Here is a 25749-nt window from a genome sequence, read left to right as displayed (position 1 = left end):
AAATGCCTTCAGGATTTGAGATGCTTTCCTCTTACCATTTGAAGTCAAGCTACTAAAAAAAGTAGGAGGTGATCTTTTCTTCTATATGCAGAATGATGTAAAAGTCCTGTTCTTAGCCTGCTACTGTATCTTGTTAAATGTTGTTAAAAACCCTGACTTTATTAGTTATAATAAGTAATTAACATAGTTCATAGAGCACCTGATCAGACTTCCAAGGTGGGCATTTTGAAGAAAAAGGCAGCTTATAATATGATTGCTTTTTCTTGGGACTTAAAGACGTTTTTAATATTTCTGAATCCAGCTTAAAATTTTTATTAGGAAAAAAGATATTAATGTATAGTAAAGGTTTAACTATTTCTACATATAGCTACATTTGTCCATTTTCTAAAACAATGATTTTTTCTCTTGTTTCTTTTTCCAGTGCAGAGAATTTTAGAATTTCGAAACTGAAAAATGCTTTTGAAGTTTTTAAGTTTTCAATCTTTTTTTTTAAGATTTTATTTACTTATTAATGAGAAAAAGAGAGAGGGGCAGAGACACGGGCAGAGGGAGAAGCAGGCTCCCCGCAGGGAGCCCAATGCAGGACTCAATCCTGGAACCCCAGGATCACATCCTGAGTGAAAGAGACGCTCAACTGCTAAGCCACCCAGGCGTCCCAAGTTTTCAATCTTTTTATATCATGGGTCCCTTTGGCATTCTTGTGATCCCTTCCAGAATAATTTTTTTAAAAGATTTTATTTATTTATTTATGAGAGAGAGAGAGAGAGAGAGAGAGAGAGAGGGAGAAGCAGGCTCCATGTTGTATGTAGCATGGGTCAGAATTTCCCTCCTTTTTATGCTTGAATAATATTCCATTTTGCTTACCATCCTTTTGCTTTATTTTTTTTTAAAGATTTTGTTTATTTATTCATGAGAGACGCACACAGAGAGGGAGAGAGAGAAAGAGGCAGAGGGAGAAGCAGGCTCCGTGCAGGGAGCCCGACATGGGACTCGATCCCAGAACCGCGGGGTCATGTCCTGGGCTGAAGGCAGATGCTCAACCACTGAGCCACCCAGGTGTCCCCATTCATTTGTTGATGAACATTTGGGTTTTTTCCACTTCTTGGATACTGTGAGTAATGCTGCTAGGAACACGGGTGTACACATACCTGTTTGAGTCCCTGCTTTCAATACTTTTAGGTATATACCCTAAAGTAAAGTTGCTGGATCATACAGTAATTCTTTTAACTGGACCTACCGTACTGTTTTCCATAACAGCTGCCGCATTTTACATTCTCACCAACAGTGCACAGGGATTCTGATTTTTCCACATCCTTGCCACACTTATTTTGTTTGTTTGTTTTGTTTTAAAGATTTTATTTATTTATTCATGAGAGACACAGAGAGAGAGGCAGAGACACAGGCAGAGTGAGAAGCAGGCTCCATGCAGGGAGCCTGATGTGGGACTCGATCCCAGGACCCCAGGATCACACTCTGAGCCAAAGGCAGATGCTCAACCACTGAGCCACCCAGACCCCCTGTTTTTGTTAAATAATAGCCATCATAATGGGTATAAGATGGAGTTTTCAACATATTTTTAAAAACAAATTTGTGGGATGCCCGGGTGGCTCAGCGGTTGGGCATCTGCCTTCAGCTCAGGGCGTGATCTTGGAGACCCAGAATCAAGTCACGCATCGGGCTCCCTGCATGGAGCCTGCTTCTCTCTCTGCCTGTGTCTCTGCTTCTCTCTCTGTGTCTCTCATGAATAAATAAATAAAATCTTTTTAAAAATGTGTAATATAGTAATGAATATATGCTGTTCATTAACATATTAATATTAAAAACTCGAAAAAAGTCTAACAATTATCATAGTTTCAAAGTAACAATGAGCCCAAGCAATATTTCAAGATACCTGCAACAATTGCCATATAATTTGAAGATACCTATGGTTTCTTTCTCTTTTTAAGGTTTTATTTATTTATCTGGCAGAGAGGGAGAGAGACAGCATGCACAAGCAGGGGGGAGTGGGAGGCAGAGGGAGAGGGAGAAACAGGCTCCCCACTGAGCAAGGAGCCCAATGTGGGGCTCGATCCTAGGACCGTGAGCCTAAGGCAGGTGTTTAACCAACTGGGCCTCCCGGGCACCCCATTATACGTATGGTTTCTGTTGGTGACAAAGCACAGCTAATAGAAGGCAAACACTACTGTGGTTTGTTGCCTACGTTCACAATGACAGAAAATGCCCATTTTCATTTAAAGGTTACTGGAAACTAAATGCACTATTTTCCCCCATATGAGTTTATAGACCCCAAATATTCCCTTTGAAAACCTTGGGGGGTTGTGGACCCCAGGTTAAGAATTATTGCCATTTGATAGGGGATGATAGTGAGGCCTCCAGGGGTGAAGTGATTTGACAAGAGTGACACAGTCACATAGTTAGCGGCAGAGCCGGGACTAGAACTCAGTTTCCCTGTTCCAGTCTCCCCATTCCTGTGTGCTCCTTATCATAGACATCCTATGCAAAATGATCCACAGGAGAGCCCTCTCTCTGTGCACAGAACCCTTTAGTTCATTCCTTTGCACATAGTAGGTTTTGTAAATAGTCAGAGGATGAATGGTGTATACTACAAGCACGAGAAACCAGAACTGTAATGCCATCAGCCCTTTTTGCTGAGAATCTTTGTGTGGGGCATTTTTTTCTATCCAGCAGCAACAATGAGCTAGAAAATACCATTTCAGCGGCACCTGGGTGGCTCAGTGGTTGAGTGTCTGCCTGTGGCTCAAGGCATGACACTGGAGTCCCGGGATCTAGTCCCGCATCGGGCTCCCCGCAGAGAGCCTGCTTCTCCCTCTGCCTGTGTCTCTGCCTCTCTCTCTGTGTCTCTCATGAATAAATAAAATCTTTTAAAAAAATTAAAAAAGAAATTACCACTTCATTTTCATAAATTAAGGAAAGGGATTAAAAGTTAAAGGTGTTATTTGCTTCCAACCTACATATGTAACAAACACTTTTTCCCCCCCCAAGTGAATTAGTGAAAGCCTGGTCTTTGAAAAAGTTATCTGACTAATACCTGAACATAGGTCTTAGAAAATAGTTTCAGATTTCAAACTATTTTTGGAAATATTGCTATCATTTAAATCATGTGTTTTAGAAACCATCTTGACAGCATATGTTACACATCTGTTCTTACCTGTTCAGTTTCTTAAGAAAGGGCTTGTCCCAGCCTGAAAGCAAAAGAGACAGAAGTAATGACCCAAAGAAGAAGAACCCAGTGAATTCAGCCTTAAGTTTCCTACGTGCTTTCTAGATCCTTGCTTACCATCTAAAGCAATTTGCTTAATCTTGCTAGTAGTTTTTAAGTTTGTTCTTAAAACTTACAATGAGTTGTGATGAAAGCTAGATGACGGTTCTTCTGAAGCAGGTGTCTATTGTTGGATGTGTTTAAATCGGTGACATTAGTCATTGTGTGACATGGGCTCTGCTGCACTTGGTTATCGAAAGCCTGTTTTTCTAGTCCATAGTGGGCTGGTTGATAGAACTAACTTTCTGTTTCTTTTTTTTTTTTTTAATTTTTATTTATTTATGATAGTCACAGAGAGAGAGAGAGAGAGACAGAGACACAGGCAGAGGGAGAAGCAGGCTCCATGCACCGGGAGCCTGACGTGGGATTCGATCCCGGGTCTCCAGGATCGTGCCCTGGGCCAAAGGCAGGCGCTAAACCACTGCGCCACCCAGGGATCCCATGTTTCTTTGATTCTGAGAGAAGCTACAGAAACTTTTAGGTTGTCTGTTTGTTTCAGTTTTATCTATCTGCCAACAGGACACTTACTTAGTCATTTGCCAAATAACTAGACTGGTATTTGTTCCTGGAAGGCAATCACCTCCATTTCTGATGCGTCTGTGCACTTGGCATGCCTAGTTTTTACCTGAGGCAAAGGGCCAACTCTCTTAAGAAGCTTTACCTGTGTCAAGGCCAAGGGATTGTTCTTTTTCTCTAAACAGATGGACTGTTCCCTAAAAAGATTTCAAACTCACTACCAGAGAGAAACATTGGAATAATTTGGCATAATTTTTATTTTATTTTCCTGGCTTTGGGGAATGATATATATAAAAAAACCCTTTAGACTTGCAAGCTTCTAGCTAGTTCCTTAGATACTTCCAGTGTGTGCTCTCTGACATCCAAATCATATTTGGTTCATAAATCCTATTTATATGACACGACATGTCCTATTTTTACTTTAAATATTTGACAACCTCAATGTGGTTTAAGATGAATAAATGCACACATTTCACAAGGCGGGGAAGCAACCTCGCAGGTTTGCCAACACCGCATGTGGTGCTGTGCTTTAGAAACCTGCTGTTTCTAAAACGTGTTTGACGGGAGTGCTCAGTCCATGGCATGGATCCAATTCCGGTTTTTAAGGTCCAGAATTATAATTTTATTTGATCTCCCAGACAGTTTTTTCCTTTCCTTTTTTTTTTCTTGGCGCCAGAATAGGCTAAAAATGATGAGAGAATGTGGCCCCAGATTCCTCTGTTTCCTGCCAAATCATCAGCATTCTAGGCAGGGCAGTGCAAATGTCCTGTGCATTTCAGAGAGAAGAACTTTAATAATAATAATAATCAGGCAGTGGGTTATGGCTAAACCTTAGGCGATTAATTCCAACAGGTTGTGAAGCCCCCTGGGGAGCTTGGTGAGGGGTCTTCGTGGCATTTTAACCTTCAGATCTTTGATTTCCTGTTTCTGATGAGAGAGTGCTGGGGATGACATTCCCCCTTCCCCAGCAATTCCTGCACCCTCCCCTCCCACACACATGTAGGAGGGCCCACCCAGGGAAAGGAAGGGTGAGCCCCAAATGCCATTGATCTGGAATGATTGGATAAGCAGGAAAGCTCCCCTCTTTCATCCTACTCCACCCCCCACGACCACCTCCTCCACTGATGTTTGCCATTCTAGCAATAGCGCTAGCCTCTCCCTTGACTTTCTTTGAAATGTCTCATGCTCCTGAGAAGCAGCAGCAGGACATTTGACCATCTGCATGACCGACATCACTGATTCCTTCACGCCTTTCCAGGGCAGCAGCTGCGGAACCAGGGAGCACTGGACCCTTGACGTTCTTGAGGCAAACGATCATTTTGATCATTTGCTCACATGTTGTCACTCGGTCAACAAATACCTGGTGAGTTTCTACTCTAGCTGCACTGTTCTAGGTGCTGGGGTACAGGGCTGTGGGGTGAATGAGAAAATATGGATCCCTACTCTAATGAGTTTGCATCCTAGTTGGGGAAGAAGCAAACAAATTAAAGGACAGGGTAAGTTCATATAGTGGTAAATTCTGCTATGATGGCTTTAAGTGGGATCTGTAAAGGGTACCCTGGGTTTGGAACCTGAAATTTAGGCTTTTAGCTCTGTCGCCTTGGCTGCCTGGCTAGGCACGCTGGTTCAAGGCTTTCCTCCTGTGGTTCCCTGTCTCAGAATGCTCTTGGCCCACATTTCCACATACCTGGTGCATAATCAAGCTCACATACCCCTATGTGTATATTAATATATTGTATGCACACACACACACATCTGAACCATCTGAAAATAAATCACAAGCATTCTGATGGTCTACCCCAAAATACTTAAGCACGTATCTCTTCAGAACAAGACAATTTCTCCACGTAACCAAGTAGGGATCCTGGGAATAATGGTCTTGGAACCTGAACCCCTCTGGTGCCATGCAGTGCAAGCAGCCGTGAAATAGTTCTAGAATGCTCCGGATGCATAGCCAAGGTCTTTGCAGTACTGCATCTGGGTGTTCAAGAGTCAGAAGAGGAGAGGTTTGTTGTGGAGGGATGTAATGTGTCTGTGTCCCATGGTGTTCCACAAAGAAGTCAGTGAGTTCTGGGGTTGGCAGTGCTCTGTTCTGTAGAGACACCTTTCCTTCGCCTGTATAAGGGATGAACATAATAAGTAGCCATCTTCCCATATAACTCTTGAGCATCACAGGTGGGACTGGCTGCCCAGGCCACACAGTCACAGGCTCTGACATCAGAGGGATATGATGCTCAGCTTCATGTTCTGCTATTGCCACCTTGAAATTCTTAATAATTTTGAATGAGGGACGCCGTGTCTTCATACCTGGGCTTCATACCTATTATGTAGCTGTTTCTGATCACAGGTCACAGGAATTTTAACAGTTAAGAAACTTATAGTATCAGCAGCTACTTATAAAGAACCTCAAGAACTTTAAAAAACTCTTAGAAATGGGAGATTTAGATCTATGCAGATTTCTTTGAATCTGAATTATATGGGGATTCTGTTATTAGAGTGTGCTAGTGAGTATGATAGCACTTTGCAATGGCTGGCAGGCATTCTTCAGGCTGCTTCAGGCGAGGACGAGGTTCTGAAGGCCCATAGCACTTACCCACCTCAAGGCAACACTGGTAAAAGGCTTGAATGTGGCTCTGCCCGGACCAGCATCTCCATCCTTGGTCACGCTAACAGGTAAAGATAACTTCTGTTTCATCATTCACTGATAATTGATGTCTGCTTTAAAAACTGCTAATCATTCTGGATCCAACCACCAATTTAAAGGAACTACAGAGTCCAGAGGAATACTGAACCACATCCTAGGAATGCTGTCTGCAAAATCCAGACTGGAAAACTCTTGGGATATACAGTTGATCCCTTCGTCAAATAAACTGCAAGACTTGAAAAAGAGAGAGAGTGAAAGAGAGACAGAGAGAGAGAGAAAGGGGGAATTTATGTTTTTTTTTTTTTTTTTAAAAAGGACACTGACCAATCACGATATATGGATCTTATTCGGATGCTGATTTAAAAGAAAAATTATAAATACACAATTAGGGAACAATTTGAAATTTGAATATTGATTATGTGCTCTTCAGGATTTATTGTTAATTATTTTAGCTGTGGCTATGGTGTTATGGTTGTTTTTTAAAAATCCTTGTCTTCTAGAGATACACACAGAGATATTTAGGGATAAAATGATGTGATGTGGGGATCCCTGGGTGGCGCAGCGGTTTGGCGCCTGCCTTTGGCCCAGGGCACGATCCTGGAGACCCGGGATCGAATCCCACATCAGGCTCCCAGTGCATGGAGCCTGCTTCTCCCTCTGCCTGTGTCTCTGCCTCTCTCTCTCTCTCTGTGACTATCATAAAAAAAAAAAAAAAAAAAAATGATGTGATGTTTGGAGGACATACAAACTCGGAGGTGGGTGGGATGAGGGCTCATTATATTATATTGCTTACTTTTGCGTGTATTCAAAATTCTTTGTAATGAAAACTAAAAATAAAGCCCATTGGTTAAAGTGGTATTGGATTATAACCTGAAGTATAAAATAAATATCTGTGAACCAGTAGTAATAGAAATAATTATATTTATATTGGGTGAATACATAGATAAATGAGAAGAAGAGACAAATGCAGAAGGACTCCAACAACTAATGTAGATACCCTAGCCTGGAGGAGAGGAACTCCCCATTCTGTAAGTGTGACCTGGGCCTAGCAACTTTCCTCCTGAGACTGGTGTGGAAAGCACGGAGAGAAAGAGAGACTTTGCAGTGGAGAAAACTGACAAACACGACCTCAAGCCAGGCGACCAGGGCTCACGTCAGTAGTAGTAAGACATATCGGTAGCACTGCCCTTCCTAGGATGTGGTGAGAATGGCTCTTGGCCTCTGTGGTCTTCCTCCCCAAAACATATCAACCCAGTCTAATCAGGCAAACACAAATTGAGGGCCATTCTGCAAAAATATCTGACCCGTAATCCTCAAAACTCTCAAGGCCATCAAAAACAAGAAAAGTCTGCGAGGCTGCCACAACCCAGAGATGTGACAAGTAAATATAACATGGTATCCTGGTGGGGATCCTAGAACAGAAAATGGATATTAGGTGAAAACTAAGACAATGTAAATAATGTATGGACTTTAGTTGATAATGATGTGTTAGCATCAAGTCTCTAACTGTAAAAAATGTCCCATACTACTGTAAGATGTTAACGATAGGGGAAACTGGGTATATGGAAATTCTTTGTACTATCTTTACAAAAATTCCATAAATCTGAATTTAAAATAGTGTGTTGTTGGTGCAAGTTGGTTATTGAGTAGAGTATGGTAGTATGATAGGTTGAGCTTCTCACAATTTCTCATTTCTTCTTTTAATGTTCTTTTGCCCCCAGTCTTCTGCATTCCTTCACTAAAGACTGTTTGAAATATGTTTGTGAGAGAAGGAATTGAAATTGACTAAAAGTTGATATTTCTAGGCATTTCCTCTTGTCCTCCTGCTCCTTGAGGAGAAGCAGCAGGTTGGAGCTCACGTCAGAGATACTACTAGCGGTTTCCATCTCAGGGCTGCAGATAGATCTCAGGGGAGTGGAGGGAAGAGGAATGGGAAACTGTGATTAACACAATAATGTTTTCTAAAACTTCATGCGGATTGGGCCTCATCCCTCCTCCCCTGTCTCAGCAGAAGCTTCTTTCATTTATGCCTTTGTCACTTCAGGGGAAAAAAACACTTGCCTGGAGAACTCTCTTGAAAGGTTTTGGTAGTAATTGCAATGGAGAGGGCAGTAGAAATATGGTGAGGTTAGGGGATAAAGATAAATTAGGCAGAGAAAATCTTTTTCTTTTTAAAAAATTTTATTTATTTATTCATGAGAGACAGAGAGAGACAGACAGACAGGCAGAGGGAGAAGCAGACTCCATGCAGGGAGCCCAACGTGGGACTCCATCCCGAGTCTCCAGGATCACGTCCTGGGCTGAAGGTGGGGCTAAACTATTGAGCCACCCAGGCTGCACGAGAAAACCTTTTTCTTTACTTTAACTCAAAGTGGGGAGGGAGAAATATAAGAAGACTGAATTTGCAGGCTCTTTACCCACAAATGGGTCCATTTGCTTGACTGCTAGCTTTTTGCTCAGGCATTTAGGATGTAACTTGTTCATTCTGCACTTGGTAATGTTTGTCTAGCAAGATACTCTATGCCAACAGCGTGGGACTCTTATGAACTTAAATTATCTTTTTCTTACTTCCAGTGGCTGCTGAGAAGATGCAGCTCAATACACCGAGTCTTCCTATCACTCAGCAAGAATGCCTGGTGGGACTTGGAAAACCTTTTTGTGAGGATCACAGCCAGGTAGAGGGGCAGTTCCCTGGGTGGAACTGCTTGTGCAGGAACAAGGTTTACCAAGCATCTACAAAGACAATTCTCTCTCTCTCTGTTCCTTTTTAAGAAAGGAAATGGAGTCCTTGGACCAGTTTTCCAACGTCTTTGGAAGCTCTGAGTATTTGTTTTTCTTAAACATATTCTTTGGAGAAGCCTGGAGAGGAAAGAAAAGTGGTCCAAGTGCACACAGATGGTAAACCCACAGCTCCCATCAACAGCAGCAAGAAATCATCTGGACTCAAGCAGGCCACCTCTGAGATAGGAAATGAAGCCTCGTGAGAATGAAGAATATAAGCTGAGTCAGAATGATAGGCTGCTCCCAGGAGACCCACAAAACGGCACTAAGTCCTGTCTTTCCCCAAGAGGAACATTTACAAAATGGCAGCAAAGTAGATATTGAGCTGGACAATCAATCAAGTCACGGGATATGTTGTTCTGATTTTCTGCACTTTTCCTCACTGGACCATAAAGTCATGAATGGACATTGTTTAGAAAGAACTGCAGGAGAATATAAGTGAATATTCACCCACTCTTGAGATAGAGAAATTCTTTCTAAATATGTCATTAAAATAGAACATAAGGAAAAAGATCAGTGATTTGACACAGTAAAAACTAAAAAATGTCTGTGTATATTTTTAAAAACCCTCTAAATAACATTAAAAAGCAAATGGCCACCTTGAATAATGTTTCCAACATACCTTGTAGATATGAGATTTAAAATCTTAATATATAGATAAAATAAAAAGAAGACTCTAATAGGAAATAGTATGTAAATAAACAAATCTGCTATTTATAAAAGAAAAATTCAAATAATAATTTTATGAAAAAAATTTCTATAAAACTGGTAAACAAAGGGAACCTGGGTGGCTCTATCAGTTAAGCATCTGACTCTTGATTTTGGCTCAGGTCATAATCTCAGGGTCATGAGATTGAGCCCTGCTTAGGGCTCACGTGCTGGGCATGAAGCCTGATTGAGATTTCTTCCTCTCTCCCTCTGCCTCTCCTTCCCTCTTTCTCTCTCTCAAACAAAAAAATAAATAAAAAGTTAAAAAGAAACAACAAGTAAACGAGTAAGTGTACATTAAAACAACCATGAGGAATATTTTCACCAAATAAGCCACAAAGAAAAAAATTACTAGCATTGGTAAGCATTCATAAAAAAAGCGCAGTATTTTCATATATGCAGAATATAACCTGGTATGTTCCTGAAATTTGGCAATACGTATCAAAAGCCTTAAAAGTAAATTTTCCCTTTGGCCTAGGAATTACCATAAAGAAATAATTGGCATGTTTACAAAAGTGTGCATTCGAGGATGTTCGACTCAGGATTGTGGATGATAGTGAAGCACCGACTGGGATTGGGTTCAGTAAATTACATTGTGGTACGATGAGTAGGTGGCTGAGCGCATTCATACCTTTGCTCCTCACTCAGTAACTTCTCTGTGCCTCAGTTTCCCCTTACTGGTAAACTGAGGATAATTTTATAGCATCTGCCTCATTAAGTCCCAGAATTAAATGGGTTGCTCTTGTGTAAGCCTGCTGACTCTATGTGCCAGCTGCTGTTATCATTACTTTTCTTTCCGTGATACTACACGGCCATTAACTATGTTGTAGACAACTTTGTAAATACCTAATTCGCGTATATATAGGCAAAGGAAGCACACCAAACAGACCAAATGTGAACGGTGCTGATTTCTGGGTGACCTTTATTTCTTCTTAATCGTTTTCAATATCCTACAAATTTCCACCATAACAATACTTTTGCTTTTAATCCGAAATTTAAAAACAAATACAAATCCATGTTTAAACAAGCACAGTTCGGATGTAGGCCTGTTGCACACTCCCTTGTCTGACAGGGCCGGGGTGGGGTGGAACACCCTTCCTGCTCCTTTGTTAAAGTCTTGAGTTTCACCCCACCTTGCAGCTGGTAGCCTCGCCTCTTCCTTTCCCTGGCCCAAGGCTGGGCTCCTTTCTGGTCCCGGAGGAGCCCCTAAGGCTGGCAGGATTCTGGGTCCCACGTGGGAAGGAAGGGGAGCTGGAAGCAGGTATCTTTAGGGTGGGAATGGGGTGACTGGGGCCACCACTGGTTTCTGCACGCTATGCGGTGGAAGTCTGAGAAGGCTGTAGGGGCTTCCGCTGGAGCAGGGCCTGGGGTTACATTTGAGTTTCAAATGTTGAAAACACCCATTTTCCCCTTGCCTTGGTGAACAGCAAGACGCATTAGGCAGGTAGCATTCATCCCCACCTCTAGCTTTGGCAACCAGGGCAAGGTCTTTAAATGATTTGGCACCCTGTGCTTGCTGGGTGGCCCCGAATTGCCAAATGATGGCTTTGTTCACACCTCCCAGAGGGGAATGGCAGGTGAGAGAGGCCTGAAATCCTAATGGTTAAGGGAGGCCGCAGGATGAACACATAAAACAGGTTTTTCCCTTTCTCCTTGGCTGAAAGCAAGGCAAATTTGGGTGAGTCTAGGTCTCTGAGTCACCGATGGGCTTGGTTTCAGTCTTTCCTGAGGCTTCTTAGTGTTTTTTGCCTCTGGTTTCTGGAACCTGGCAAAACTGTGGGTGTTTCACGAAACTTGCTGACTGGTAAACAGCTAAACAAGTGGTTGAGGGGATGAGGAAAGGAATGAGCAGGTGGACGGTGGATCTGCTGCAGACCCGGGAGCTGGAGGCAGACCCCTGAACTCCTTCCTCTTCTCCCTCCTCTAAACTTGCTGGAAGGGAGGCATGCAGCCCCTCTCGCAGTCCCAAGGCTCTTGTCACAATTTCTCCCGCTCTCTACACCGAAGCTGAGCCAACAGCAGGCTCAGCTAATCTGGAGGCAGCTGAACGTCAGTAATTTGGTCCAAATAAGGCAGGTTGTTAATAGCTGTGGGTTAAAAAGGTGTTTTCCCGGTCAAGTCTCTGGGAGAAGGGCAACTAGCCAAATTTCCAAAGCAAGTCCTAAATCCTGGGTGTTGGTGTAAATAAAGCTGGGGTTCATAGAAATCTAGGTAGACGAATGGTGGGGAGCTGTCATTGGATATCAGGGGCAACCTGGCGTTTAGGACTAGAGAAACCAGTTTCTGGAGATCTTTGCAACTGGTCAAGAGTTTATTTACAGATGAGAGGCAGAAGCAACTGGGTGTCAGAGCACTAACCCAGCCTCAGGGGAATGGAGCACAAGGGAGAAACCACTGCTCAGGGCAGGCTGGTTCCAGAAGGACTCAGGGTCCAACCGACGGGGGCCCCATTCTCCCCACCAAGGGCTGCCACCACCTGGGTGATTCCAGGTGCAGGGCAGAGACCCCAGAGGCCAGCAGCTGAGATTTTTACATTCTCCTGCGGGGATCTAGGTCATTATTATCTCCCCAGTCTTTAAACATTCCCCCTCCACTGGTTCCCTCTTCCTCTGAGTACCAACATGCCCCAGGCGCTCTTACCGTAAAATAAAAAAAAAACACATCTGAAATTGCTCTCACCTTGAACTACCAGCACTCAGTTTCCTCTCTGATTACCAAAATTCTCAAAAAAGACCTCTCTACTCAGTGTCCTCCACTTCCTGTTAACTAGCTCATTCCTTAAATTTTTAGAATATAACTTCCTCTGATGCTTCTTTACTGAAATTACCACCCAAGGTCACCATGCCTTCTAAGTCCCCAAATCAGTCATCTCTGCTCAGTTCTTTTTTTTTTTTTTTTTTTTTTTTTAAGAGGGAGAGTGAGAGCACATGTGGGAGCAGGGGTAGTGAGGGGCAGAGGGCAAGAGAGAGAGAGAGTCCCAAGCAGGCTCCATGCCCAGCACAGGCCCAACACGGGGCTCCATCCCATGACCCCGATATCATGAGCTGAGCCAAAATCAAGAGTCAGACCTTAACCGACTGAGACACTCAGGCAGCCCATCTCTGCTCAGTCCTTATCCTTCTTGACTTTTTGGTAACATTTAACACCGATGACCACTGCTATCATTGAAACTGTTTTCTTTTTTTACTTCGGGGGCATCTTGGTATCTCGATTTCTCCTCCACGTCCTCTAACTTCTCTCCTCTCACACCTAACTCTGGGAAACAAACAAAGGGTAGTGGAAAGGGAGGTGGGCAGGGGGTTGGGGTGACTGGGTGATGGGCACTGAGGGGGAGCACTTGACGGGATGAGCACTGGGTCATATGCTATATGTTGGCAATTGAACTCCAATTAAAGAAATAATTAAATAAATAATGTCTCTCCTCTCCCTGCAGAGTGCAGACATTAGTAGGACAGTGTGGCACAGTGGTCACAAGTCTATACATCGTGCCTGGCACATTGTAAGCAACCCCCCCCCCCAAATGTAGCCGATGGGAGAAGAGCTTGCTTCCTCATGCCCCCTGCCTCCTCAGAACTCTCATCCACTCCGGGGGTTTCCTCCTGGGCAGCACCCCGAAAGCCCCCCTACTGTAGCACCTCCCGCATCCCAGGCACTGAAATCTGTTATGGCAGGAGGGGCCTGTTTCCCCCATGGGTCTGAAAACTGCACAAGGGAAAGACCTCGTCTTTGTTACTTTTTCAGCCTCAGTGAGTAGCACTGTGTGGAGTTCCAGTTCTCATGTGTTTGTTTGCTTGTCTCTAGAAGGACCTCTGCATAACCAAAATGTGTGTTTTCAGAAGGCCTTTGCTTTCAAAGCTACAGATTTACGTTCCTAACTGCCTGCTGGACAACTTCATGTAATGTCTCAGTTTAACTAAAACCAAACTCGTGGTTCAGGATTGTCATTCTCCCAGAGAGACTCAAAGTCACAATGTGACCACTGCCTTCTCTCCATCGTCCATCGCCCCTGACATTCAGAGCCTCCAATTCTGGGCTATCCTACTTCCCTACTCCTTTATCTAACCTGCCTTTTCTATTCCCAGAAGCCCCTGCTGGCCAAGGCCCTCCTACCCAGACTGATAGGGTGGCCTCCTAATTGGACTCCTTACCTTGCTGACTCACCTCACTCTGCTTCATCAGAGCATTTGGGGGCCACGTCAACCCGAGAGCTCCATTTTTGTTCTGTTACTTCTGCATCCTCAATTAACCCCTAATAGAATTCAGGGAGTAATAGAGTCAGGGTGGGCCTCTGGCCTCCCTTCCCGTCTTCCTGTTCCATTCCTCCCAACACAAAGACTGGGTGACCTCCTTTCCCTAAAGACAGCAGGCATTCCCACCTCTGCGCCTTTCACTTGGAGCATCTTGACTTTCCTCCTAACAAGTTCCTAGCAATCACCCAGGTAGGAGCCACCTGCTGCAGGCTGCCTTCTCCTATTTCCTGCGGCTAGAGGTGACACTTCCTTGATCTCCTCAAACGTTTAATTTGTGCCTCCCAACATGAATGAGAGTTGATATGTCAGTTTCTGTCTCATCCTTCCTTGATGGAAGGGGCAGTAGCCCTAGAACTTTTGCACAGTTTTAGGGGATATTCATTTGCATGAATGGATGAATCACCTTATCAAAACTTTGTACTCAAGAGATCTGTGATCTCCACAGTGACCATCACCAGCTCATTTCCACTCTAGTGAAGTCCGTGATAGTTGGTCCCTAAAGAAAAAAAGATTCCATTAGAGTTAGGCTCTGGGGAAGCGTATACAGCCTAAAAAATGAGTCCAATTGGGGCACCTGGGTGGCTCAGTGGTTGAGCATCTGCCTTCAGCTCAGGTTGTGATCCCAGGGTCCTGGGATCGAGTCCCACATCGGGCTGCCTGCAGGGAGCCTGCTTCTCCCTCTGCATGTGTCTCTGCCTCTCTCTGTGTGTCTCTCATGAATAAATAAATAAAATCTTTAAGAAGATGAGTCAAATTAATGAACGAGCCATTCCTCGAACATGGGAATTATTGAGGGCCAATGAAAGGAAGGGTAGGGGTATTTTGTGGGAACAGAGGACCAGGTGAGACCCATATGGAGTTTTTCTGGAGATCTAGGCTCAACTTGAAACTTCGCGCATGGCTCAGATTCACCACCATCCAGTCCTTGGGCCCCTAGCTGGAACAGCCTTGGGACCGTAATTAGGAGTTCCTTTCTCTCCTGTTTGTACCCTTGTTTCTTTTCTCTTTTTCAGTCTCTCAGCCTATCCCATAACCCATTTCTGTAACATCTTAGCTCTAGAACTTAGTATTTCTCAGAAACTAAGGGATAAAGAAGAAAACAAGATAAGCATCAGATATTTTGATTCCACCTAGCTCAAATGCCGGGCCTCGATACCAGAGAGCATTAGAGGCATTTGGTCAGAGGCCCTGGCCAATTCAGAATAGCTGCAGGGATCTTCAGGAGATGGGAGGACTAGAATTAACCTATATTTAGTGGAGTTTTATAGGTAGTGATTAAACACTTGTTAAAAAGCAATTATTAACTGATTGCATACCTGTGAGGGATTACATACCCTTCCAAGAGTGTGGTCTGAAGAGTAGTGGCATCACATTTCCAGGATCTTGCTGGAAATCTAGAACCTGAGGTCCCCGTTTTAGGTCTACTGCATCAGAATCTGCAATTTAGCATGATCCTGTCATGATTTGGGTCCACATCAAAGTTTAAGAAGCACTGCCATAGGTATTTTATACTGACCTCTTAAAAACATGTTCTAAGAGCCAGAATTATAAAAGCTGTCAGCCACCTACCATACTGCAGAGACTCACTTGCCTTTTTCTGAAAGGGTTGAAATGGTAGGAGGTATCACCGTGGAAGATGTTGTTATCAAACTGTCCATTCCTCCCAGTACACCTATGGTCACCTCCCTTCCTGGCTCAAATCAAGGGACTATTGTGATTTAAGAGGCTGCTGGCATGGAGGTGGCGGGGAAGAAGGGGAGAAGTTGAAGGGTCTATGGAGAGGCCAGTTCTCCCCACAACTATGCCCATACTCTGTGGATTGACTCCCACCACTCCCACCATGGCCAGAGAGGTCAGAGCATCTAGAAGCCTTAGAAGCCTGGATGTTTCCTAAAGAACTGCCAGCCCAGCTGGCTTAAGAGAAAGGTGGCCTCAAACCTGGAAACAATTGAAATATCCATCAGCAAATGAATGGTGGAGCAAACAAATTGTGGTATAGCCATATGAGAGGATACTACTCGGCAATAAAAAGGAATGAATTCTTGATAAATTCAGCAACATGGATAAATCTCAAAATAATTGTTCTGAAAGCAGAGAGAGAGAGAGAGAGAGAGAGAGATGGAGAGAGAGGGAGATACTCGTACAATTGCATTTATATAAAACTCTAAAAACTGTGATGTAGTCTATGGTGACAGCTGATCAGTGGATCCTGAGAATGAGGGGTGAGCAAGCAAGGGCAGGAGAGTGGGATTACAAAGTGAGCATGAGGAAAGTTTTGGGGGTGATAGACACGTTTTCTCTCCTGATTTTCGTGATGGTTTCCTGAATGTATGTACGTGTCAAAATCTACCCAATTGTACACTTGAGGATATGTGGCTTATGGTGCTTCAGTCATACGTCAGTAACCCTGAGGGGAGGCTGCTGGTCAGGGTAACCAAGAGCCAGGAAAGACTGATGAGAAGGATCATGGACAGAGGGAGGCCTGGAGCCAGGGCGAGGCAGAAACCAGAGGTAAGGCGGATTCTGGTACCCTCCAGCCCCCACGGTAGGACGGTGGCCTGCCTCGTTGGGCCCCTCCGTAGGCGTGGCACACTAGAAGGGAACTCAGCTCAGGGAGCCATCCAGGCCCTCGCTCATCCTTGGTCCAAAGGATTCTTCCCAGAACCAGTGGCAGGCTGGCTCCCAGGAACATAAGATAGAGGGAACCCCTACTTCCAAACCGGCCCTGAAATAGACTTTGCTCATCAGAGAAACAAAATACAATGGGGGTCTGTCCATTCTTTTTTCTTTTTAAAGATTTTATTTATTTATTCACGAGAGATACAGATAGAGAGAGAGAGAGAGAGGCAGAGACACAGGCAGAGGAGAAGCAGGCTCCCTGAGGGGAGCCCAATACAGGAATACAGGGTCGATCCTGGACCCCAGGGTCACCACCTGAGCCACCCAGGTGTCTGGGCCTGTCCATTCCGAGCTATACCTGGCTCTGTTTTCTGAGCCAAAGTCAGATGGCTTTCTGGCCGAAGAGTGAGAGAGACATTGCTCACCAGCACAGTGGCCCCGTGGTGGGGGCACCCGGTGTGGTGGAGGGGAGGGACAGAGGGTAATCTGGGGTTCGGGACCTTCTTGAGCTTGGCATGCACTCACCACATGGCAGGCAGGGCTGCCTCCCAACACTTTGACCTCGGAGGTTATCCTAGAGTTAAATGGCTTAACGGTGACCATGTTCGACATCAGTGACTACCACTTACTATGTGACCACTGATTGTGTGACATTGTTTATAAAGGGCAGCCCTGACACAACCCCTTCCAGTTGGATTTAACCGGCCATACAAGCTGACTTTCTTTTTAGGGCCACCTCTTTCAGATAATCAGCAATAGATAATCTCCAGAGCTAGAAGCCTATGAGGAAGCTGCATTTTTTTCAGGGGCTCTGATGTGATCTTTCTTCTACAGAAGGGGGAGGAGAAGCAGTGACATGCCCCTTCAGGAAAGGCTGCCTAGAGAGGTGGTGTCACGGCCACTCACATGGCCTGCTTGAAGACAGATTCCTACTCTGGCTTCCTAGCTTTAAAATTAAGGTATGATTTACATATGGTAAAATTCACCCTATGTGCCTAGTTCAGTGGGTTTTGATGAACATATGGATTTGTGCAACTGCCACCACAATGAAGATATAGAAGAGCTCCATCTTTTCCAGAATTGCCCCCATGCCCCTCTGTAGACAACCCCTCTGCCCCCACACCCCCATCCCTGGCAGCCACTGATTTGTTTTCTGTCCCTATGGTTTTTCCTTTACAAAAACATCACATAAATATCATATAAATGGAAGCACACAGTATGTAGAATTTTGAGTCTGGCTCCTTTCCTGCAGCATGATGTTTCTGAGGGTCATCACGTTGTAGCACGTGTCAGTACTTCGTTACTTATTATTGCTGAGTCATAGTTCATCGTAGACTTTGTTCGCCCCTTCCTAGTAGAAGGACATTTGGGGTGTTTCCAACGTTGGGTGATTTTTAATAAAGCAGCCATAAACATTTGTATAAAGGTTGTATGTGAACATAGATATTTATTTCAGTTAGGAGTGGGGTTATCAGGTCAGATGGTTTATAAGAAACCACAAAATTGTTTTCCAGAGTGATTGTGCCCTTTTATATTCCCACCAGCAGAATATGAGAGTTCCAGTAGCTTCACAGTCTCACCACTGCTTGGTATTGTTAGTTTGATTTTTTAAGTCATTTTCTCTCACATTTTTTAGAAGAGCTTATTTGTTTATTTATTTATCACCAGGGGAGAGGAGGAGAGGAGCAGAGAGAGAGGAACAAGCAGATCCCATATTGAGCAAGGTCCCCAATGCAGGACTTGATCTTACAACCTGAGCCAAAACCAAGAGTCAGACGCTTAACCTACTGAGCCTGCCAGGTGCCCTTTGTTTTTTTTTTTTTTTTTTTTTAATGTTTTACTTATTCATATAGACACACAGAGAGAGGCAGAGACACAGGCAGAGGGAACCCGATGTGGGACTCGATCTCAGGACCCCAGGATCATGACCTGAGCCAAAGGCAGACGCTCAACCGCAGAGTCACCCAGATGCCCCTTGCTTTTAAAGCCGTTCTAATAGGTGTGTGGTGGTACTTCGCTGTGGTTTAATTTGCATTTCTCTAATAACAGATGATGCTGAGCAGTTTTCCATGGGCCTGTGTGCCATCCACCTTGCTTATCAGGTGACCTTTTCAAATGTTTTGCTCTAGCTTCACTTGCTGGAGTGAGGCTGAAGCTCCTCAGACACCAGGCTGTTCCCCTTGCATCTGCCTCCACAAGCAGCTTTAGAAACTGGGGGGGGGGGGGGGGGAACAGTGCCCCCTGAGAAACTGGGGGAGAGGGGAAGAGTGGATAACAAAGATCAGTGCAGGGGCGCCCGCGGGGCTCAGTTTGTTAAGCGTCTGCCTTTGGCTCAGGTCATGATCCCGGGGTCCCGGGATCGAGTCCTGCATCGGACTCCCTGTTCGGCGGGGAGCCTGCTTCTCCCTCTGTTCCTCCCCCTGCTCGTGCCCTCTGTGTCTTCAAACAAACAAATAAACAAACCCCCAAATCAGCGTAATGCTGCCAAAAGAAGGGGTGTTTCAGTACGTTGTAGAGAGGCAGAGTGAGGGAGGCCTGGGTGGCTCAGCGGTTGAGCGTCTGCCTTTGGCTCAGGGCCTGACCCCCAGGGTCCGGGATCGAGTCCCACATCGGGCTCCCTGTGGGGAGTCTGCTTCTCCCTCTGCCTCTCGTGTATAAACAAATAAAATCTTTCAAAGGGGGGGTGGGTGGGCAGAGTAAGTGTTTCCTCACCTGAGGAGGACGGGAAGGGGGAAGGAAGGCCTGGCTCTCTTGCAGGAGGGCCTAAGGCACGCTACCTCCAGCCTGGGGGGGGGGGGGGGGGGGAGAAAGATCCCGCTCTTCTAGAAGCCTGCTCGGTGAGGTAGCGCTTCCCGGGGCCTCTCTGGAGAAGTGGGAGGCCAGGGACGATGGGCGCCGACGCAGAGTCACACACACACAAGTGTGGCTGTGAATGCGAGACTGTGGCTACGAACCACTTTGCGCCTCGTGTATTTAGCTTCTCGTCAAGGTTCCGGAGGGATCTTTCCAGGAACCTGCTCCCTCTGCGGATACGAGGTGCGGGCCTGGGCCCTGCTGAGGCCGAGGCCGCCCCGCTCAGCGTTTGCCTCAGGTTGGTCAGGAAACGTCCTCAGGGAGCCGGTGCCCGGGGCCTGGTGTGCGAGGTGCTGCCCCTCGCTCTCCCCGGGGCCTGGGAGCGCTGGCGGGAGGAGGAGGACGACGGTCGGCCGCCCTGGGGGCGCTGGTGGCGTGGCTGGGGCTCGGGGCCGGAAGGCCGGCTGGGGAGGCAGCAGCAGCTTTCCACCACACACATCCCAAAACATCACTTCAAAGCGGACGTGATGTGGGATACAGTCATTCCAGCAACAGGGCCAAGGAGAGACACCCCGGACACCCCTCCAGTGGGGTTGCAGCAACGCGGTGCCTCGCCCTTGGCCATCAGGTGTCCAGCAGTCACCATGCACCCACCCTAAGCTCCAGGGCAAGGGCCGGGAAGCGGTTCTTTTCTGCTTTCCCCGCTCCCACCCGGCAGGTCTGATGCTGACAGTGATGGGTGAGGCCGGGGAGCAGCAGCGAGAATGCCAGGGCCCAACGCCCCGGATAGGAAGCACGAAGGGGTTTCATTACTTGGCTCTCCCTGAGGCTCTTTAGAAAACAATCATCCCTTTAAGCGACCAGCCTTCAGGCCAGCCCCGCTAGGCCTCAGGAGGGGTGGCTCCTTTCTTTTCCTCAGGAGGGTCGTCTGGGTGAAGCACTTGGGGCCAGACATTGCTTTCCCTTTCAAGGTCTTATTCTGAAGGCTTATAGATGTTTATCTGCAGGCTCGGAGATGTTCGAGTTTCAAATACTTCTCTTTGCTCAGTGAACGATTCCCGCCCCCTCCATCCTTTCCATGAACTCGTATGAAAGAAGACATGTGCCTTCCCTTTCTGCCTCGAATGTCCGTAGAGGACAGAGGTGGTTCTGTTCTTGGGGACAGAGGACAGCCACTCACTCCCTTTAAGTGGGTGGTGGTTTGACTCAGGGCACCCGGGTGTGACCAAGCGAGTTCATCGGAACCCGGGGCATCACCTGGTGGTTCCTGTTTCACTGGCGAAAGATCTGGACCGGAAGAGGCCTGGCCCTGAGGCTTGCTCCCCAGAGAGCGCTTGCTTCACGCAGCACAATCTTTCTTCAAACTTGCACAGCTTTGAGTCCTCGCCGACCCAGAGTCTCAAGCAGATTCAATGGGGCAGAGAATTGCTAGAGAATTTACTACTCTATCGAGGGCTTCAAACTTCAGCTATTAATTTTTGCACGTTGTTTACTCGCTGGTACAACATAGAAGTTTTGTTCATTGATTTCCATAAGTATTTATTAGAGTAACTTCGCTCTTGTTATAAATCGTCTAGATTTATGAATTGGTGTAGTCCATTCTTAATCATACCCCGCAGAGCCCAAGAGTCCTGAAGAAATAATTATTATATATGTCAGTTCTTAGATGCCCTTGAATCAAGTGCTCTCACTGCACAGATAAAATGTGAGCCCAGGGAGGTTTGGTAGCTGTCCTGTTTTCTCCTTGAACTATGCGTAAGTGGCCTGCTGGATTTTTTTCCCCTTTCTGTTCCCAAAGAACTCTTATTTTCTGGCATAGAGAGGAAGATAGAGCCAAAGAGTTAATTAAGAGGAGAAACACTAGGAAAATGTAAAGAACTTAGTGTGAAAAACAAAAAAACAAAAAAAAAGGAACTTAGTGTGAAGAGGGAGATTTTAAGGATTGGCAAAGAAGGCCTTCTTAACACAAAATAATACATACCCGTGGAAGAAAAATGATAAGCTTTAGAAAAGCAAATTGTAGAAGATAAAAAAGTCACCATATCTCAGCCTCCGGTTCTGAGATAATCACTGTGAATATCTTTGATGTATCCTCTTCCTGAGAGTGTTGAAATGTGAGTCTGTGCATTTACGTGTGTACATGTGTGTTTACAGGATTTTATTTTTACCAAAAAGGTATACCTTTCATGTTTTTCAACTTGCTCTTAAAATTTTATATTTTAAGTTTTTTGATTCCAGTTAGTTAACATACAGTGTGATATTAGTTTCAGCTGAACAATATAATGATTCAAGACTCCATACAATACTCGGTTCTGGTCACAACAAGAGCACTCCTTAATCCCCATCACCTATTTCACCCAACCCCTCACCCCTCTCCCCTCGGCTAACCATCAGTTTGTTCACTCAAGAGTCTGTTTCTTGGTTTCTCTCTCTGTCTCTTTTATTTCCCCTTTGTTCACTTGTTTTGTTTCTTAAATTCCACACATGAGTGAAATCATATGGTATTTGCCTTTGTAACTTGCTTTTTATAAAAAAAAATTTGATTCTGTTATCACAATCCTTCATTTCAGTATGTACTAAAACAGCATCATGAGAACCAAAATTTACCCAACTAATTCCTTCTTAAGTAGGTCTTTCACATCGAATGAATTGGTCAACTAACAAGTTCTAACTGATTCTGGCACCAAAGTTCAGAAAAGATCTTTTTGAGTTAGGAAGAAGTTAGATATAAGGCCACAGGCTGGGGAGAGAATAACTATGTAGGTGGGGGAAAGACACATTGACTAACGTGCTGAGGACCTAACAAAAATTAGGATGAGTATAATGGACATCAGGTAATGGATCTAAATAATTAATGATGTCAAAGAAAAATATTGTTTTGAAGCTGGGTATTCTTCTCTTTCCTTTTTTCAAGGTGCATAACCTTTTGAGTCTCGGTTTCTTAATCTGTAAAATGCAAATAACTGTTTCTATATCAAGGAGTAACTAGGAACACAAAATAGGGTGTTATAAAATACCTTAAAGAAAGCCTGTCATAGAGTAGAATATGTGTTCAATATTTCTTAACTTCTTGCTCCACTTCTGTGTTGTGTGATGGGAAACTGGGAAGAGTTGGCCCCCTACCTTGGAGCAGATGCATGTGCTGTGTTGCTCTGGTAACACAGCTGCCAGATGTTTGTAAAGGTGGTCGGAAGTTAGTGAGTTCCATGGAGGAGATTTTTCAAGTTAAATGCAACTTTTATGGGCCTGTGGCTTTTAAGAATTTTTTCTCTGTTGCCAGTCTAGTTGGCGGGCATGGTAACATGGTGGTTCTCAGGGTGTGGTCCCCAGACAGCTGCAGCAACATTGCCTGGGAACTTTTTAGAAATGCAAATTCTCAGGCCCCACCTCAGACTTACCGTATGAGAAAATCTGGGGGTGGATCCAGCAATCTGTGTTTTCACCAGTCCTGTAGGTGATTTCAATGTGTGCTAATGGCTGAATAGCTAGTGTTGCAAGAGTCCTGGGAACTGAGACTCCTAGGTCAAGTATATACCCTAGCTCTCCAGTTCACTGTGGGATCTTCAGCAAGTGACTTTACTTCTTTTTTTTTTCTTTCTTTCTTTCCTTTTAAAAAAATATTTTATTTAAATTCAGTTTGCCAACTTATAACACCCAGTACTCATTTCATCATCTCTTTATTTCTTTAATGCTACATTTCCTCATCTAGAAAATGGGAAAAAAATATATCCCTGCCATCTCAAATGACTGTTTCATAGACAACTGAATTTAGGAGGATGAAAGCTATTCAGATAATGTATTATATAAATGGAAGGTATACTTATTATTCCCTGTCCTCAGGCAGGGCACTGTAGAAAGCATCCCCATTTAAAGAAAAATGGTTCTATTTTTTATTGACCATGCAAAGAAGAGTCTGTGCCTTCCATGAAAAATCTTGGAAGCTTTCACAACCCTCACAGTGTTTTCTCCTGTGTCGATCTAAATTAACTTGTGCATGCACCTCCCTCCGGTGTCTCAAAGATGTTCTGATGATGAGATCATCCAATGGGCATGAAAATTTTGTGGCAAAGTAAAAAGTCCGCAAGAGAGGTAACATTTGTTATTCGTTCTCCTTTCTCAGACTTTGGGGAAAATGGGGAACAGTGGGTCACTGCCCTGTGGCTGCCACCTTCTCATCTACCTGAAGAGGATTATTAAGATGTCCTTCAGGAGATCCCTGAGTGGCTCAGCGGTTTAGCGCCTGCCTTCCGTCCAGGGTGTGATCCCGGAGTCCCGGGATCGAGTCCCACATCGGGCTCCCTGCATGGAGCCTGCTTCTCCCTCTGCCTGTGTCTCTGCCTCTCTCTCTCTCTCTCAGTCTGTGTCTCTCATGAATAAATAAATAAAATATTTAAAAAAAAAAAAGATGTCCTTCAGATCTTCTGACTTTTCCGGATGAATAGTTCTGCTTTCTCCCCCCAACCCCCCCACCCCGCCCCAAGGCCTTTCTGTACTCCCAATTAGTCACCTTCGCTTAAGTTCTCTGAGCTCTTTCCATGAGACAGCCTCTCATGAATGTGCTGCCCAGGCTCTTGAGTTCTGGAGTGCAGGAATAGACATAGAACCCAGGTCACCACCAGAGAGTGCTAAGAGCGTGGCTGCATGGTTCTAGAACACCTGCCTCCACAATCACAGGGCTCCGCTGATGCCTCAGAACAAGGCCATGGCCCCCAACACAGCTCAGTTGCTCTTCATTTTTATGCTAGTTTACCTAATCATTCATGTTTTATTTTTCATTTCCCTTAGGATGCCATCTTTTATTTGTGCCCAATGATTCTGCTATTCCCCTGACACCTTTGATTTCTCTAATAAAAACAATAAATTTAGCATATTTACATATATACAGAAAATTAGAATGTATGTGCAGGAGAAAATTGGAAGGAGAAACACCAGAATCATAAAAACAGCTTTCTTTGGGAAGTGAGATTACAAGCAATGACATTTGTTTTCTTCTTGCTTCTCTGAATATTTAAATTTTCTATGACTGATGCACCAGTTGTTTAATTTTTTTTCAGTTGCTTAATTTTTTAAAAAGCAAAAAATAAAATTGGGAAATTAACTTCTTGCGTGCTCACAGGGCAACAAATAGGAAATGCTTGCGTTAAGTAAGGTCTCACTGCCACACCTGAGGTTCCATTCCAGAAGAATACAATGCCATGCTTGGCCATAAGACTGGTTTGTCCAAGACTGTCCCAGTTTTAGCACTGAAACTTGGCAAATCAGGTCAGCTGGTCACCCACCTCCCTGTCCTCTCCATCTTCTTCTTCTCACTTGATCTACCATGGCCACCTTCTGGTCTTTCCACGATCCTCTTCTCCTGTATCCAGCTCTGCCTTTGCTGGGAAGATACAGCTCAGTTGAGGCTCAAGGACCGGAAGGAGCCTCAGGAGCATCATTTGTGTCTGTTGGTTCAAGTGAGACTTAAAAGTAGAGGGCAGATGTGAAGAGGCCATTGAACTGTGCTCACTCCCAGGCAGCAAGTGAGAGCAAAGCCTTTGGGACATGATGAAAAGATGAAGGTTCAGGGGAAGAGCCAATGTTCCTAAGGGGGCTGTTAATGGTGCTCAGTGGTATATAAGGGATTTATGTATATTTTCACATGTGAAAGTTTACATAAACGAATTTTATATATTGTAATTACATAGTATGTAATCATATGTAATTAACATATATTACACACTTTCTATAAATTTCTTTATATGTGTAATTATATTGTGCATATATATAATTTCCTAAGGATATATATAAAGGAATTCATACATATGTCTAATTTCATAATTAGATTATGTCAAATATCATAATATCATAATTACATGTAATAGCTAAAGGAATTTGTATATAATACAATTACATGTAATATGTAATCATATGTATATTTTAAATATATAATTAATATCATATTATGTAATATACTAGCTATATTGTTACATATAATATACAAAACATAAAATTATATATAATACATTTTTTAGGAATTCATATATATAGATATTATCATTACATAAAATAAAGGAATTTATGTATAATTATTCTATACATAAATTCCTTTATATGTGTATGAGCTTATGTATTATATGTAATAATACGTTAATATAGATCCCTTTATACATTATTTATGT

General features: G+C 44.2%; 1 protein-coding gene and 1 long non-coding RNA gene across 5 annotated transcripts in view; one reads left to right on the top strand and one right to left on the bottom strand.

Moving 5' to 3' along the window:
- Positions 1 to 10263, top strand: part of TIGD4 (tigger transposable element derived 4) — a 49646-nt gene extending 39383 nt beyond the window's left edge. For 2 of the 3 annotated variants that reach the window (XR_003133336.3, XR_003133335.3), the window contains exons 4-5: positions 5055 to 5159; positions 9015 to 10263. The gene's annotated coding sequence lies outside the window, so the exon portion shown is untranslated. The remainder of the gene's footprint in view (positions 1 to 5054; positions 5160 to 9014) is intronic. The other variant, XR_003133334.3, reaches the window with a different exon arrangement.
- Positions 10264 to 10835: 572 nt separating this feature from the next.
- LOC118350714 (uncharacterized) lies at positions 10836 to 24207 on the bottom strand. 2 transcript variants are annotated; one of them, XR_004805010.2, is made up of 6 exons: positions 24099 to 24207; positions 22990 to 23197; positions 15514 to 15615; positions 14583 to 14675; positions 14091 to 14178; positions 10836 to 12016 (listed from the first exon to the last, which is right to left on the bottom strand). It is a non-coding gene; the product is annotated as an uncharacterized LOC118350714 (long non-coding RNA). The 2 variants fall into 2 exon arrangements; XR_004805012.2 differs by lacking the exon at positions 10836 to 12016 and adding an exon at positions 12837 to 13184.
- Between the last annotated feature and the right edge of the window lie 1542 nt (positions 24208 to 25749).

Source organism: Canis lupus, chromosome 15 (genome assembly GCF_003254725.2).
Source record: "Canis lupus dingo isolate Sandy chromosome 15, ASM325472v2, whole genome shotgun sequence".
NCBI classification, from domain to species: domain Eukaryota; kingdom Metazoa; phylum Chordata; class Mammalia; order Carnivora; family Canidae; genus Canis; species Canis lupus.
Note: the sequence above shows the minus strand (reverse complement) of the source record. Positions and strands in the feature narration are given on the sequence as shown.